This window comes from Ursus maritimus, unplaced genomic scaffold (genome assembly GCF_017311325.1).
Source record: "Ursus maritimus isolate PB19 unplaced genomic scaffold, ASM1731132v1 scaffold_5, whole genome shotgun sequence".
NCBI classification, from domain to species: Eukaryota; Metazoa; Chordata; class Mammalia; order Carnivora; family Ursidae; genus Ursus; species Ursus maritimus.
In genome coordinates, this window is record NW_024426663.1 from 88,875,846 (window position 1) to 88,882,019 (window position 6,174).

Sequence of the window (6,174 nt, forward strand, 5' to 3'; positions counted from 1 at the left end):
AGAGGACTAAAATCCATTTTTAAGGGCTGTTTGTTCCAGTTCTTTGAAAAATGTCATTGGTATTTTGATTGGGATAGCATTGAAAGTGTAGATGTTCTGGGTAGCCTAGACATTTTAACTATGTTAATTCTTCCAATCCATGAGCATGGAATATTTTTCCAACTTTTTGTGTCTTCTTCAATGTCTTTCAAGAGTGATTTGTAGTTTCTAGAATATAGATCCTTTACGTCTCTGGTTAAGTTAATTCCAAGGTAACGTATGATTTTTGGTGCTATTGTAAATGGGATGGATTCCCTAATTTCTCTTTCTTCGGTCTCATTGTTCATGTATAGAAATGCAACTGATTTCTGAGCATTGATTTTGTATCCTGCCACATTACTGGATTGCTCTATAACTTCTAATAGTTTGGGAGTGGATTCTTTTGGGTTTTCCATATACAGTATCATGTCATCTGCGAAGAGAGACAGTTTGACTTCTTCTTTGCTGATTTGGATACCTTTTATCCCTTTTTGTTGTCTGATTGCTGTTGCAAGGACGTCTAGTACTATGTTGAATAATAGTGGTGAGAGTGGGCATCCTTGTCATGTTCCTGATCTTAAGGGAAAGGCTTCCAGCTTTTCCCCATTGAGAATAATATTTGCTGTAGGCTTTTCATAGATGGTTTTTATGAGATTGAGATGGTTTTTATGAGATTTATCCTTACACTCTGAAGGGTTTTAATCAGGAAAGGATGCTGTATTTTGTCAAATGCTTTTTCTGCATCTATTGAGAGGATCATATGATTTTTGGATTTTTTCTTGTTGTTAGAAAAGGAAAAACAAAGCTGGGGCATCACAATGCCGGATTTCAAGCTGTACTACAAAGCTGTGATCACAAAGACAGCATGGTACTGGCACAAAAACAGACACATAGACCAATGGAACAGAATGAAAAACCCAGATATGGACCCTCAGCTCTTTGAGCAACTAATCTTTGATAAAGCAGGAAAAAAAATCCAGTGGAAAAAAGACAGTCTCTTCAATAAATGGTGCTGGGAAAATTGGACAGCTACATGCAAAAGAATGAAACTTGACCACTCTCTCACACCATACACAAAGATAAACTCCAAATGGATGAAAGACCTCGATGACAAACTGAGGGCTTCAGAGGGAGGGGGGGGAATGGGATAGGCTGGTGATGGGTAGTAAGGAGGGCATGTATTGCATGGTGCACTGGGTGTTATACGCAACTAATGAATCATCGAACTTTACATCAAAAAAAATAAATACATAAAAAATTAAAAATTAAAAAAAAAAAAAAAGGTGTGTATATGTCTATTCATGTGTATATGTATGTGTTGTGAGCATGTATATGTGTCTATGGCATATGTGTATGTCTATGCATGTATGTGTCTGAGCATGTGTGTGTTTAATGTGCATGCATGTATAAGTGTGTGTGTGTGTGTGGATGTCCCTGTGTGTTTGAAATGGTCTGCCACTGGATGTGCCCAGGAAGAAGCATGTGGAGCCCTCCATGGTCACTCTGACCCCACAGCTGAGCCCACACCATGAGGTCCCAGCTACACAGTGGTTTGCCTTCAAATGGACCCAAATGGGCTACAAATATCACCACAAGGATGCTTAGAGTTTGTCCACACTAGAAACACCAAAGTTTGGGTCCATATACATAATTACAAAAAATTAAAACCCATATTTTTACAAAAATATGGTTCCAGTTCTAGGCACAAACACTCCACCCTGTCTCAGTCACCAAATGCAGCCACAGGGCCATGGAGCTGGTTTTGAAGGTTCTCAAAGTAAGCAGCAGCAGGCAGATTGGGGAGGAAAAAACAATTCAAAGTCACCAAACCAGAATGAGTCTACTTTTCCCTTGCCTTCACACAGAGCAGCTCAACATCCAGAAGTAGGTCCCCTTTCTCCCCAGAGCATAGGGAAGAGAACCCAATGCTCAGAGAGGATGGAAGACATCCCATTTTTTCTTCATGCTCTTACCCTTAGTCCATGGATCATTAGAGACATTTAGAACGCTGAGGGTGGAGAATATTGTCTCCAACTGAAGGAGACCCACTGATCTTTCTTTTTCATCCTCCTGCTGGTGCAGGAGAGACCATGGGAAGAAGGTACCAAAGCAACATGCCTGACTCCACCTTTCAACTAAAGAACTAAAGAGGATGACAGAATATCTAGAACATGAAGTTGTCCAGGAACCCAGAAGCTCACCCCTAAGCCACATGTGAGCAGATCTGACCCCAATTAGCAGGCCAAAGACTTTGAGCTCTGAACTGGGAGCAGGCCATTGTCAGAGCCACACTAACTACTAGGTGGACACGTTCAGGACAGACCAAATGGCACTGCAAAGCCTCTGGAAAAAACACCCCATGGAAGGCTGGCAGGAACCCATAGTTTGAACTCAACAAAGCATTTCCAGCTTTAAAAAAATCAACATTCCTCATTAGATGTAAAGAAGACACAGAGTTTCAAAACAGTATTCAGTATATCGAGGATGCTGTCAAAACAATCCCTGAAAAACAAGGAAACACTCAGTTCACATGCATGGGAGAAGACTATTAAGAGATACCAATGTCAAAATGACACAGATGCTGGAAATATCTGACAAAGACTTCCAAGCAACTAAGAAAGAAAGAAAGAAAGAAAGAAAGAAAGAGGAGAAAGAAAGAAAGAAAGAAAGAAAGAAAGAAAGAAAGAAAGAAAGAAAGAAGAGAAAGGAAAGAAAGAAAGAAAGAAAGAAAGAAAGAAAGAAAGAAAGAAAGAAAGAAAGAAAGAAAGAAAATGCCCTTGGAAGGAATGGAAAGATAGGCACTCTCAACAAAGAAAGACAAGATATAAAGATATAAAGACAAGATATAAAGGCACCAATGTGCCTTTTATAAGTGGAAAAATAAAATCACTGCAATAATTCACTGAATAGGTTCAATGGCAGAATCCAGACAGCAGAAGAGCTACAGAACTAGAAGATCAATCAATGGAAATTAGCCAATCTAAATAAGAGCAAGGAAGGGAGTTTTTAGAGCCTCAGGGATGTATGGGATGAAACTGAGAGGACTAAAATCCATTTTTAAGGGCTGTTTGTTCCAGTTCTTTGAAAAATGTCATTGGTATTTTGATTGGGATAGCATTGAAAGTGTAGATGTTCTGGGTAGCCTAGACATTTTAACTATGTTAATTCTTCCAATCCATGAGCATGGAATATTTTTCCAACTTTTTGTGTCTTCTTCAATGTCTTTCAAGAGTGATTTGTAGTTTCTAGAATATAGATCCTTTACGTCTCTGGTTAAGTTAATTCCAAGGTAACGTATGATTTTGTGCTATTGTAAATGGGATGGATTCCCTAATTTCTCTTTCTTCGGTCTCATTGTTCATGTATGAAATGCAACTGATTTCTGAGCATTGATTTTGTATCCTGCCACATTACTGGATTGCTCTATAACTTCTAATAGTTTGGGAGTGGATTCTTTTGGGTTTTCCATATACAGTATCATGTCATCTGCGAAGAGAGACAGTTTGACTTCTTCTTTGCTGATTTGGATACCTTTTATCCCTTTTTGTTGTCTGATTGCTGTTGCAAGACGTCTAGTACTATGTTGAATAATAGTGGTGAGAGTGGGCATCCTTGTCATGTTCCTGATCTTAAGGGAAAGGCTTCCAGCTTTTCCCCATTGAGAATAATATTTGCTGTAGGCTTTTCATAGATGTTTTTATGAGATTGATGGTTTTTATGAGATTTATCCTTACACTCTGAAGGGTTTTAATCAGGAAAGGATGCTGTATTTTGTCAAATGCTTTTCTGCATCTATTGAGAGAGGATCATATGATTTTTGGATTTTTTCTTGTTGTTAGAAAAGGAAAAACAAAGCTGGGGCATCACAATGCGGATTTCAAGCTGTACTACAAAGCTGTGATCACAAAGACAGCATGGTACTGGCACAAAACAGACACATAGACCAATGGAACAGAATGAAAAACCCAGATATGGACCCTCAGCTCTTTGAGCAACTAATCTTTGATAAAGCAGGAAAAAAATCCAGTGGAAAAAGACAGTCTCTTCAATAAATGGTGCTGGGAAAATTGGACAGCTACATGCAAAAGAATGAAACTTGACCACTCTCTCACACCATACACAAAGATAAACTCCAAATGGATGAAAGACCTCGATGACAAACTGAGGGCTTCAGAGGGGAGGGGGTGGGGGAATGGGATAGGCTGGTGATGGGTAGTAAGGAGGGCATGTATTGCATGGTGCACTGGGTGTTATACGCAACTAATGAATCATCGAACTTTACATCAAAAAAAATAAATACATAAAAAATTAAAAATTAAAAAAAAAGACCTCGATGTGAGACAGGAATCCATCAAAATCCTAGAGGAGAGCATAGGCAGCAACCTCTATGACATCGGCCAGCAACCTTTTTCATGACACATCTCCAAAGGCAAGAGAAACAAAAGAAAAAATGAACTTGTGGGGCTTTATCAAGATAAAAAGCTTCTTCACAGCCAAGGAAACAGTCAAAAAAAATAAGAGGCAGCACACGGAATGGGAGAATATATTTGCAAATGATGCTACAGATAACAGACTGGTATCCAAGACCTACAAAGAACTTCTCAAACTCAATACACGAGAAACAAACAAATCATAAAATGGGCAGAAGATATGAACAGACACTTTCCAATGAAGACATACAAATGGCTAACAGACACATGAAAAAATGTTCAAAATCATTAGCCATCAGGGAAATTCAAATCAAAACCACACTAAGATACCACCTTATGCCAGTTAGAATGGCAAAAATTGACAAGGCAAGAAACAACAATTGCTGGAGAGGATGTGGAGAAAGGGGATCCCTCCTACATTGTTGGTGGGAATGCAAGTTGCTACAGCCACTCTGGAAAACAGTGTGGAGGTCCCTTAAAAAGTTAAAAATTGAGCTACCCTATGATCCAGTCATTGCACTACTGGGTATTTACCCCAAAGATATAGACGTAGTGAAGAGAAGGGCCATATGCACCCCAATGTTCATAGCAGCTTTGTCCACAATAGCTAAATTGTGGAAGGAGCTGAGATGCCCTTCAACAGATGACTGGATTAAGAAGATGTGGTCCATATATACAATGGAATATTACTCAACCATCAAAAAGAATGATTTCTCAACTTTTGCTGCAGCATGGATGGGACTGGAGGAGATAATGCTAAGCGAAATAAGTCAAGCAGAGAAAGACAATTATCATATGGTTTCATTCATTTATGGAACATAGGATTAGCAGGAAGATTGGTAGGAGAAGGAAGGGAAGAATGAAGGGGGGGGTAAACAGAAGGGGGAATGAACCATGACAGACTATGGACTCTGGGAAACAAACTCAGGGCTTCAGAGGGGAGGGGGGTGGGAGAATAGGATAGGCTGGTGATGGGTATTAAGGAGGGCACGTATTGCATGGTGCACTGGGTGTTATACGCAAGTAATGAATCATGGAACTTTACATCAAAAACTAGGGATGTACTGTATGGTGACTAACATAATATAATAAAAAATATTAAATAAAAAAAAGCAATACTTGGGGAAAATTTACACTATTAAATATTTATATTAGAAAAGAAAAAATTTCAATTAGTAATCCATTTTTTCCACCTTAAGAAATTAGAAGCAAAATAAACCCAGAGCAAGCAGAAGGAAAAGTAATAAAGAACAGAAATCAATTAAATTGAAAAAATAGGGAAAATCTATGAAAACTATATGTGGTTCTTTGAAAAGATCAATAAAATTGATAAATCTCTAGCAAGACTAGTAAAGGAAAAAGGGAGAAGATCTAAGCTAACAATATCAGGAATGGAACGGAACATCACCACAGACCCTGCTGACATTAAAAGTATAATAAAAGAACACTGCAAGTAACTCTATGCACATAAATTAAACAAATTTGATGAGATAGAACAATTCCTCAAAAATCACAAACTACTAAAATTTGCCCAAGAGGAAATAGGTAACTTGCATAATTTCATCTCTATAAAAAAGTGTTTTCAAAATTTAAACCTTCTAAAGAAAGAAATCTTTAGGTCAGGATGATGTCAGTGGCTTCATCAGGGAAATAACTTAAAAAAACATATTAAAGAAGAAAGAGAAATCACATCAATTCTACACAACCTCTCACAGAAAACAGATGT

The 6,174-nt window shown here is 38.2% G+C and overlaps 1 protein-coding gene across 1 annotated transcript in view; it reads right to left on the reverse strand.

Moving 5' to 3' along the window:
* Nucleotides 1-6,174, reverse strand: part of LOC103678868 (obscurin) — a 160,679-nt gene that overhangs the window by 136,292 nt on the left and 18,213 nt on the right.